We start from the raw sequence: 11695 nt of genomic DNA on the forward strand, positions 1-11695 counted from the left end.
CGGTGAAAGCAAGGATTGTGGTGTTTGTAAGACCCTACCCCCTCAGGCCAAGCCACCACCATCACTGAAACCCACGTTCTTGGTCATCCGACCCATGAAGTGCGTGTCAGTTGAGACCTTCGCCACCACTTTCTCTCCCCCTCGTCCCCCTTTGGATGACTCTCAGCCTGACACAGCCCTCTCCACGCTCCACTCTGCTATATCTGACACTCTTGATATCCTTGCCCCTTTCATGAGAATCCGCCTGAAGGCCAGAGCTAAGCGCAACTCCTGGTACGACTCAGACTGTGTCACCCTAAAACGCAAGTGCAGGGTGGCCGAGAGGAAATGGCTTGCTTCATATACATCCTCTGACAAACTGGCCTGCCGCCTGCTCCAAAGGCAATACCGGCTCTCTGTCCTAACCAAGAAGAGAGCTCATATCCAAGCCTGCGTCTCTGCGGCATCTAACAACTCGGCTGAACTCTTTAAAATCTGCAAGGAACTGGCCAATCTTGCCGCAGTCTCTACCTCTCCTGTCCCTTCCCAGGCCCTCTGCATGGCACTGGCTTCTCACTTCATCTCTAAAACTCAGGACATTCTGTCCTCACTCTCCTCTTATCCCCCCTCCCTCTACTCCCTGCTCTTGTTCTGGCCTTTCTGCAGCCACCTCTCCTCCCTCCTTCTCTGCCTTTCCCCTTTACTCCGCAGATAAGGTTTCTAGACAAGTCCGATCTATGAAAGTCTCATCGAAACAGTTTCACCCCTGTTCCTCCAAAACTATCAAGAACCACATCGACTCTCTGGCTCCTACCCTGGCTGATTTCTGCAATCACTCCTTCGCCACTGGAGTCTTCCCATCCCCCCTGAAGCACTCCCTTGTATACCCTCTTCTTAAGAAACCCTCTGCCGACCCCTCGTGCCCGGCTAACTATCGCCCAATCTCCATCACTCCCTTCCTGGGCAAGCTCCTGGAGAAATTGTCCATCTCCCAGCTTAATCTCCACTCTGAATCTGTTGGTTGTCTTCATGACCATCAGTCTGGCTTCAGAGCAGCCAGAAGCACGGAAACTGCTCTCCTGAACATCCGTGAAGACCTGCTCTCCAACCTTGATGCTAACACCCCCTGCGTCCTCATCCTGCTTGATCTCTCTTCTGCCTTTGACACTGTCAACCATGCCATCCTGCTCAACCTTCTCCGTGATAACCTGGGTATAACTGGTCAGGCACTGGCCTGGCTGACTTCTTTCCTCTCTGGCCGACCCTCCCAGGTCCAAATTGGGTCCCTCCTCTCCGCTATCTTTTTCTCTACTTGTGGTGTCCCCCAGGGGTCTACCCTCTCTCCCTGGCTGTTCAACCAATACCTGGCACTCCTTTCCCAGCGTATCGCCGCTCTCTGCCTCAACTTTCAGTGCTATGTGGATGACACCCAGCTCATTTTCAGGCTACCCTCGGCCCCCTCCTCTCATTCCCTCATCTCTGACTGTCTGTCTGCTATCCAGGAGTGGTGTGCTGCCAATGACCTCTGCCTTAATGCCAGTAAGATTGAGATTCTCCTCATTGGCACACCTGCTCCCTCCTTTCCTGTAGCTCTCTGGCGGGCCTCTCTAGGCCCTCTTCCTGCTCCCACCTACAATGCTAAAAACCTTGGGGTCATCTTCGACTCCACACTCTCCTTCTCCCCTCACATCTCTGACGTCTCTAAGAAGTCATGCTACCAGCTGCACCTCCTCAGAGGTATTCTTCCTTTCCTCTCCTTCCCGCAGAAGCTCACTGTCTCCAGAGCTCTGGTTCTCTCTAGGCAGGACTATTGCAACAGCCTCTTTCTAAATCTGCCTGCTTCTACTCTCCACCCTCTGCAACTTATCCAGAACATGACTGCGAGACTTGTCCTTGGCCTCAAGCCCAGGGATCGTATCTCTCCAGGACTGAAATCTCTGCACTGGCTCCCAGTGGCTGCAAGGATTAAGTTCAAAACCCTCTGCATCATCCACAAGGCCTTCTGGGGCCTGGGGCCTCAATACCTTCAACTCTCTCTCCCTAAATATCTTCCTTCTCGAGCTCTCCGCTCATCTGCCTCCAACTCCCTCAGAGTCAGTCGCTTCTCTAAGAAACAAGTTGATGGTAGATCTCTTTCTTTGGCTGGGGCCTCCCTCTGGAATAGCCTCCCTGCCTCTGTTAAACTTGAGGAGAACCATCTCCGGTTCCAGAAGCACCGCAAAACCTTTCTCTTTGCTTCTGCTTTTTCTCCTCCTCTCCTCTGCTGACCTCCTAGGTGTTACCGGAACTGCATCGGCTACCTGGACACCCTCTGATCTCAGACCCAGGTCCCTCCCCCGCCAGCGTCACACACCTGCACTGCCCACCTGTCAACCTCCGCACTTGGGGACTGTTTCTGTATCCCTACTGTCCCCCTACCAGCCCTTGACACCTGATGTCTGCACTTATCCATGCACTTGCCACATGATGGCTGTTACTTTACTTATTGTTTTAGCTATTCCCATGTACTGCACTGTCCCTGCCCTCTTCCCACGCACTTGCGCGATCTGAATGACACTTGGCCTTTAGGATCATGTCTGTCCTCCCTTTGTTCCCCATCATATCATATCATATCTGCATACTTAACCTGGGACTTCACAGAATACTTACCTTGGGACTTCACTGCATACTTACCCTGAATTCTACTGCTGCTACAGAGATCACATGGATTCTTCTGGACCATCTTTACCCCGGCAGAGTTACTCCCTCACCTTGGTCCTCCCCCCCCCCAACAAGGGTTTTTTTTTCCCTAGGACCTGGCTCTCTGGGTGGCCCTGTGCCCACCTAACTTCTAATCTCGGGTTGCACTGTGGCTACCTGGAAGGACAGGCCTTACCTCTTCACATCAAAGGAGTCAAAGTCTAAAAAGGTAAAGGCTGCAACTGATACACAGAATGCCCCAGATCAAGTGAAAATGTGGGGCAGCGATGACATTGGATTGGATTATTTCATGGTGTTTTTGAGAACAGATCTTCCGCAAAGGACTGGTGTGATCCGTTATAGGCCCTGACACTAAGTCAGAACCATCCACTGCGATTATCGGTTATTGTTGATTTTTACAAAGTAATGGAATATAATGTTCTTGTGCAAAGGACTCATCGATAAAGTTACATGTGGCCCTGCTGTCTATCATGGCAAGAAAATGTTCCCATTCCTGAGTTCCTTGCAATGTGACTTGAATGACAAGAAGACAAGGAAGACCTTTTGCTTCTTTTTTTGGAACAGGCATGAGGTGAGATGGTACATATGGTCTTTGATCTGTCCCTGTTAATTGATGAGCGTTCTAGTTTCCCGATCTATTGGTAGGTTGTTTCAGGCAAGCACGTACTGAGTGTCCCGGGTTGCCACAGTAGAAGTATAGGTCCTCTCTTCAGCAATGTTCTCTCTCCTCTGGTGTAACAGGTCCTCGGGTGCTCCCTACTTGCATAGGTTCTTGATCCCTGGGGGACGGAGAATTCATGGTTCTTTCTGGCAAGTATGAGTTCCTCTTCAATTCGGATTGGCGTTGCTCTTCTTTGTGATCATGCCATCTTTGGTCCAGGCGTACCACCAGCCTAATCCTGGTGAAGGCAACGTTGCCTGTGTTAACACTGACCGCAATGTGTTATTTGTCTTAGACCCACTGGGTTGTGGGTTCCCCCCTGCACTCGCGCCCCAAGGGTTTCCCACTGAGGGGCTTTTGCTAACCATTGAGTCTACCTTTGCTTGTAGGGTGTTCATTTTCTGAAACAGAACTGCATTCTCTTGTTGGGAGGTAATGATCCCTGCTTGTAGTTTCAGCATGGAGACAGCTAATTCTTTGAGCACAGTCTCCATGGTTCGGGAAGGAAAGTGGTCTTTCAATCTGCCAGTATCTTTAATCGGAATACAGACCTGGCCTTCAGAAACCACGTAACCTGTCAACAAGAAAAAGGAGTGGAAGCCGGCTTTGGGTTCTTGGACAACTAACCTGCTTGCCTCGCCCTCACCTTAATGTAGCTTGAATCTGAGAGCGCTGTAGGTCAGGTGGGCATGTCTCCTATAGTGGAAGAGCTGCAGCAAGGAAAACAAAAGGAAAGGTTTAGTTGTAAAATGAGGCTTCCCCCTCCCCTTTCCCCAATGTATATCGGTAATACTTGTTAGGAAGGTCAAGCTGCTTTAAGAGGAAGACCACATGCAGTTTCAGCTGCAGTTGCAGCTGCAGTCGCTCGGTTATCTTCTCTTCAGTACGGAAATTGAGGGAGATCAGGATTCGTATGGGAAAGTCCAGATAGGATATATTAGCCCTCTTAGGATGGCACATACACTATAGTATGTATTGTCTTGAATATCTGAATAACGAGTCAGAGGACGGTTTATACAGCACAGTCCTCATTTGTAACAATATAGGTTGTTGATTATAGGTTAGGTCGTAGATACTGAAAAACAGGGTTTAAAGTCTTTTACTAGTGCATAACTAATTACCTAAAAAGAAGGCTTCCATAGGATGCAGTACCGCTTATCGTAATTCCTCTTGAGGTTTGGTGTGCTAAGACTTTGTTCGTGGAACTTGGAACAATGTGATGCTGAAGTCTTCTATGGCAATTCTCTGCTCGCATACAGAGAAGATTTTGAAAGACAACTGTGTCCGTCATCTGCGCACTTAAATAGACACGCCTCTACAACTCAGTTAGGCTCTGTTGTTACGTTGTCAATGCAAGTGGCCATCTTGGAAGGATTTACTTACCGTGGGAGAAACTAGTTGTCCAGCGAGGTTGCCACTGCATCCCTGGTAATAAATAAGGTGAAGCGAGCGCCAGAAGTGCATTGGACGACATTGCTGGATGTAGTGAGATAAGCATTTCAAATTTTGTGAATGGGAAGTGAGGAAGGCACAGGATTTATCGATAGTGCCTGTGTTTCTTGTTTTTCTCTTTTAGATGTACACGTGCAAATGTTCAGCAAAATATTTAACTGAGGAGTAATTAAAACATTGGAAATTGTATTGAATGCATTAAGCGACAACATTGAAGACTCCCATGTACATTTTGTTCCCTTCCTATTCCTGTGTGTGAAATGAAACATCGGGGGTTAAGGACATTTTAGAATGAATATATTATCGATTGATGTGTGTATTGTTTGTAGGAGCTGTAAATGAAAAAATAGGATTCTTACCAACCTATTCCAGAAGTGCTGTGCCTATAAAACTGAGTTTGGGCAAAAACCTTTTTCTGTCCTGACTAAGGCTGCAAGAGGAAATGAAAGGGGCACTGCATGGTTTCAGTGGACCCCGAACAAATAGGCCAAACCACGCCAGTGTTGACATTTTTTCAAAAAAACATCTATTGCATAATAAAGTTTATTTGGTCCAAGATGTGCCATACTGAGCCGATCACTTTAATTGGCTTTTTGTGTTTGTCAGCCAGGGTTATCCAAAATAGACTATTCAGGTGATTGATCCATTTAAAAATGGCGACCCATGAGTCATGCTGCTTCTGAGTCTAGACCAATGCATTGTTTGTTAGTGTGAACTTGCCAAGTAGTAATGTATTAAGTAGGAGTATGATTTTGGCTCACTATACTAACCCCATAACCAAGCTTCTGATCTGCATAAAATGTATAAACAGATTAGATTTGTTTTTATTAGGTTTGATGCACTTTTGTGATACTATATGAGATGTTTTCTAATTATGTTTCTGCTGTATGCAAATAAAGTCTAAAGTCTATTTTTGTATATTAGAGGTTGAATTGCTCCTACTAAAATTGTTTTTTTTAAAGAGAATGTATTGAAGTGTGTGAGAGGAATAGCAACCCAAAACAATCATGAATGTCTCTAGTAGGTGCTTTGTTTAAGTTAGTTTAATCCCGGTAGAGGGAGGCACTGGTCCGGGCCCCACCTTTGTGAGAAATGCCTTGAAACATGACAAGATCATAAGCTTAACACTCTATTTTAAATGAAGTTTAATTTAAATAATTTGCAACACTTGTCTATTGGCAAAAACAATTTCACACATGCTGCACTGTGTATTTTTAATTTCCCTGCATACTTGAAAATGCTAGCCGTTTTGTTTAACTTAATCACATATGAAAATAATTTTGACTGGCGCTGCGCTCTTAGCAATGCTGGCAGTTTTATAACGCAACAAGCTTTTCGGAACAAACACTTTTGATTTATATTTGCAACCCTTTTTCTTTCACCACAATGCAGGGCACAATCTCACTTCTCTTAGAAGCCACTTTCTCACTCCAGTAGAAGTTGTGCTTTTAAATCAGTGACTCCACTCTGTTTAACTTTGGGAAGACACTGTTCTGTCCCAGCACACAACGACCCAGGTATTCAGCTGATCATTTGGAACCCCTCTGCTTTAAGAAGGGTTCAGGGGAATGGGAAGCAGTAGGGAATTTTGTTTTTAATGCACCCTCCCTTTAGGGAATTTTGGGGTTGCCAAACATAATAAGGGTACCAGAATACTTTACAGACTATATTTTTATCCACACTGGAGGCGATTTTGTTGAGCTCAATTTTAAAAAGAAATTCACTCTGCGTAATTTGGCTATGTGGGAAATAATTAAATTATTGTTAAATTTAAATACTAAGGATCTACTTCGGGTGCCCAAACAATCAATAATGGGATAACTATTCAATCAAACAGATCCCCACCAAGCTTGGTGTGGATGGACAAGTTTACTTACATAAATATCTCTGGGTTTGCGCTCAGGAAAAAGGACATCAATGCTCAGGTCATCTTACAGGTACAGAACAGGGACCATCAGAATCCACCATCAGTCATGGATATTCTCCTTGCTCAATCCCTTTACTTTGCCTCTCCTTGGTCATAGATCCAAGTGTCTGTCCCCTCTCCTGGTTTCCCCTAGCAATCTCATCAGCAGTTCCAACCCAGGTAGTTTCAGGCAGCTTCCCTGATTTTCATTGTGCGTCCCCTTATGAATCTTAAACCACACCCACAAAAATATCTAAATGATGTCATGCCAGATTATTGTTCATAAGCTTTGATTGGGCAACTATCTTCCATCCCCTTATTCCAGGCCAACCCTCTCTTCTTTGATTGGCCGGTTCGGTTGTCAAGCCCACATTTTGGGAGGGATAAGGCCAGCTACTTGAATTTACATTTTTACACATTTCAATTTTGCACTTAACAAACTCTGACAATGCAAATATTGTTCTATCCAGATATCTAATTTATTAAGCTATCACCTCCGCGAATCTCTGCTTCATGACATTTTCTGGCAAGCTAACAACATATATTAGGCAATAACTCCTGTTCTCAAAGTCAAATTTTAATGAGAGTTAAACCAACAGATATACCTTTTTTTAATCAGATTTACAGTGATACTTTTCCCATTATCATGTGGTTTATGGTTCCTGAGAAAAGGAGAAAAGTATGATCTTCTATGTAACCCTATAGCATGGTATTAAATACATATTATTCCTTCAATTTCACATCGAGTTTTGTTTCTTCAAATGCAACATGTGATCTGACCATCAGCTTCCTATGTTGATTCTGCCTGCAATAAAGTCCATCAGCATTCTTGCACAGTCAAAGGCCAGACTAATGGATGATCTGTTTGCTTATCTCCAAAAGCAGAGAAGATTGCCCCATCCTCCATGCTCATTGGAAATCCCTCGCAAACAGGCAGCTAACCACAATCTGGATTTTATTTTCAAGAATTATTCAGAGTTCAACCCGTTAAGGGCTGGCTCTCTGTTGGCTCAGCCAGTTACACCACCCCATTACCTCTTTTATCATGCATGAACACAGCCACCTCTCTGACACTGAAAATTCAAAAAGATTGTCTTTCAGATAGAGAGCACAGCCCTGGCATCCTTTGGGGGAAGGTGGCTTTGAATCTCAGTGTAAGAGTCAGCTTTAATGAACAGAAACCTGTATTTTAAAAGTCACAATTTCTTTCTTTAGACATGAGGCACTCCTACATAGTAGACCTCATCTCATATGCAGTTTTCTCCTTTACCATGCCATCAATGCTCATACTTACATCCTGGTATATACATTTCTTATAATTCTGACCGTGGAGATTAGTTTTCCCATGTGTTTATTATTCCAATTTCACAATGTACACCTTACTCCATGGCATCTTTCTTTTCAGTCACCTGTATTCAAAAGTAGGCCTTTAGTTTTGGGCTTTGTCACTTTGTCAATCGCATGCAGTGCCCTTTTAATTTTACTTTTCTGGAAACAGCATTTTGATGTGGCAGTTGAGAATGAAATGCTGCCTTTTCAGTTTGGCAGTCATCGGAGTGTGTTTTCAATGCTCTGCATTTTCAGGCTCAGTGTTCTTTTTGTCAGGGGCTGGATTAAAACCCCTCAGGGTGATACACCTACTTTGTCAAACTTCCGGGACCTAGAAAAACCCATGTCTACAAAGATAACAGGTCTGTAACATACATCTGAAAGGCACCAAAGGTACAGGACTTGTATAGGGACAATAAAACATCCCTCAAGGCAATGGCCAAAACAAGTATTGTGAATGGGTCTGCAACTATTACCAAGTCTACAGAAAGGCTACACGATGATCAGACCTACAGATACGCAGCCTGTTGGCCACTGTAACTCCTCAATTCAGGCAAAAGTAACCAGAGTAAAACTACTCCCAACAAAACAAAGGAAACAGCAGACAAATAGGAGCGTAACCCCTGCTTCCTCCCACAGAGCTCCGCAGATATGTTCAGATCAGTGGTACCCACAAAGCAGTGCACAGGAAAAAGCAAAACAATTATTACTGCCCGATCTGAAGAGGAACTTTAAGGTAAAAATGCATCTTTTAATTTGAATGAATTAGTAGGTGTAAAGATGTATGGATTACAAAAACGTATGTGTCATAGTTAAATATACTTTTATCTGCCTAACAAATACCACACAATGGGAATTCTTTATTTCTCCTTAAAAATAATTCCACTTCCAACTTAAAAAAACAGGGAGTAAAATACTCCCACTGCAAGATAATATTCGGAAATGTTTTGCTCCCTATTTTTTTAAGCTAGAAGTAACATTATTTTAAGGAGAAATATAGAATTCCCACTCCAGATTAGAGTAGTTTTTTTTAGGCAATAAAGTCATATTTTACTATAAAAGATATGTTTTTGTAATCCATACTTCTTTGTGCCTCCTAATTCTTTCAAATTAAAATATGCTGATTAACTCATAAAGAAAACACAAAGGAGGAATGCCCTCAGGTCCCAAGAAGCTCTAAATATGTCTGTGTTTAGGATGGAAACAGGAACAATCTCATGAGCAAATGCAGTGTTAACTTTAATGGCTAAACATACATTCCTAACTGATCGACTCCACCCACATCCTACCTCACATTTACAGTATTGTCATCACATCACCTCCAAGACGCTTCCACACTAGCAGCTATTCACACAGACCCTAGCAAATGTTTACCACTTCCCTCGATTATCCAAGAAAGGTGGCAGGTGAGACTCCTGATCAGCAAATACACCCCATCTACCTACCGCTCCACCCTCTCTTCTTTTGAACACATATGTGATTAACTCCCGACTTCCACTCCTCTAGCTATGTTTCAGATCTATTGAGTCATGGTGAACCCCACCTATTCTTCCATGATTTGGACTTCTTACTTAAATCTATGTCCTCCAAAGATCTTCCCATACTCTTGGGAGACTTCAGGATCCTGAACATGACTAAGGCCGATCGTCTTTAGTTTAACTCTTCCCTCTCTCCCCACTCTCTGGTCAACCTCCGAAACCAGGAAACCACTGTTTGTGGCAATTCACTGAACTTCATCTTTTTTTCTCCTCTCTCCAGACTTAAAGCCTCATTGACCCTTGCCTCTCAGACCATTCCACCCTGCATTTCACTGCACTGCATCTGTCCCACTCCATTCTGCTCGATCCCACTTAGCCTGAGAATCAGCGAATAGTCTGACTTGGCTCATCGTTACCATCTGGATCAAGGCAGGTCCTTCAGACAGATGCTCTCTCAATCCTTTGCTGAATCCATTGCACAGGCCTTCATAGACTTCAGCCTAGCACTTACTGCTCCTTTCAGCACACTATCTTGCATGTTTGTTAACTCTCTCTGGCAAACATCCTCAACCAGTGTGGTAGAACTCAGAAAAAGAATCTGTGTCCGCCACCCAAAATGTATAAAGTTTAAAGGATTAGTATTCAGAAAGCTTGTAAGGTAGTCCAGATCTCTAATATGTTTCTGTTGGTTTGTTACAGAAATCAACTTCATGTCATCGAAAATCAACCAGAACTTGCACCTCAAGTCTCAGGAGGAACCAGCGTTGTGAACCGTCAGCAGAGAAGCCCATGAATCATTATTTAATATTTCCTTTCACATCTGGAAAATCTGCAGCCCAATCCAGAAACTCTTTTGGAATCTGAGTTGCATCTGGAAGCAGACAGACTCATTTCAATGGACTGCAACATTCAAAATGCCACAATTATTATAATATATTTTTTGCTTTTTTCCCCAACTTTATTTAAAATAATTTCACAATATTACAAATAAAAAAAACATACAGGTGAGAATAGATTTGCAGGCAGTTCCAATAGAGACACTGTCTATATAACACATGCCACTGCCAATTGCCACATTACATTACCATAAGATACCCACCCCCACATCCCATTTCAATTACAAGACATAATAGAGACAACACATCAGACAATACAAACACCCTCCCACCACCCAACCCCCAATGTCATTATCACACCTACAGAGCAAATCCTACACCTTATTCAAATAAACTGTTAAACGATTCCCATATCTCATCAGATTCTACCTACCGATCACGCTTCAAAGCCTGTCTCCTTTCGTACTATGAAAGCGTTCGCATGTCCGATATCCAATTTTCATAGTGTGGTTTTTTTCCTAGATTTCCCCACCTTCATTATATGCTTGATTGCCATCAACAATGCCCTATCAATCCAATCCAGGGAATCACATCTATCTCCACTTCTATTATCAACCAAGAGAAATATTACTGATTTAAAAGTTTGAGGGAATAAAATTTTCACCGCCAAATCAACCCAATCCAAAACACCCTTCCAAAAATCTAACACTCTACTACACTCCCAAAGCATATGTTGAAAGGTCCCTCTTGAGCGATTACAACCCCAGCACAAGTCCGTGTCTGCCAATCCTCTCCTATTCATCCTCACAGGCGTTCAATAAATACGTCCTAAAATACGCTACTCTCCAGGCATAATCCCACGACTCCTCAGACAACTGCATTTCCAGTTCTGACTTCCATTCCATTCTCAGCTTATCCCAAGAGTTCCACATTCATTTCTGTAGAGGCATCAATTTAATAAAGGTCGAACCCGCCCATGGTGGTGTGGTAAACAATTCATAGATTTGAGGTCTACAATTCAAAGGTCCACTCAACATCTGTAATCTCTCCCTCAGCAATTGCTCCAAAGACCTATATCTTCCGATCTCCCTATTGTTCAAACCATAACTAACCAGATCCTCAAATGGAACCATCCTTCCTTCCCTCCATACATATTCTATCTTCAAAATACCCAACCTGTCCAATTAAGCATTTTATTTTCAATTTGCAGACCTGGATTCAGCCAAATTGATGCTGAATCATAAAAAAACAAGGACTGTCCACACCCTTCAATCCAAGGAACGAGAGCAGATTTCAAAACCTCCATGGCTTCCAATTTTGTCCCAGAGTTTGGTATCCTTCCGTAGGAATATAA

At 43.6% G+C, this 11695-nt stretch overlaps 1 long non-coding RNA gene across 1 annotated transcript in view; it reads left to right on the forward strand.

Moving 5' to 3' along the window:
• LOC138487803 (uncharacterized) overlaps positions 1-10742 on the forward strand; it is a 29540-nt gene extending 18798 nt beyond the window's left edge. The window contains exon 4 of the long non-coding RNA XR_011274549.1: positions 10205-10742. This is a non-coding gene — a long non-coding RNA (uncharacterized lncRNA). The remainder of the gene's footprint in view (positions 1-10204) is intronic.
• Positions 10743-11695: the final 953 nt, after the last annotated feature.

Source organism: Ambystoma mexicanum, chromosome 9, assembly GCF_040938575.1.
Source record: "Ambystoma mexicanum isolate Mex_15411 chromosome 9, UKY_AmexF1_1, whole genome shotgun sequence".
NCBI lineage: Eukaryota > Metazoa > Chordata > Amphibia > Caudata > Ambystomatidae > Ambystoma > Ambystoma mexicanum.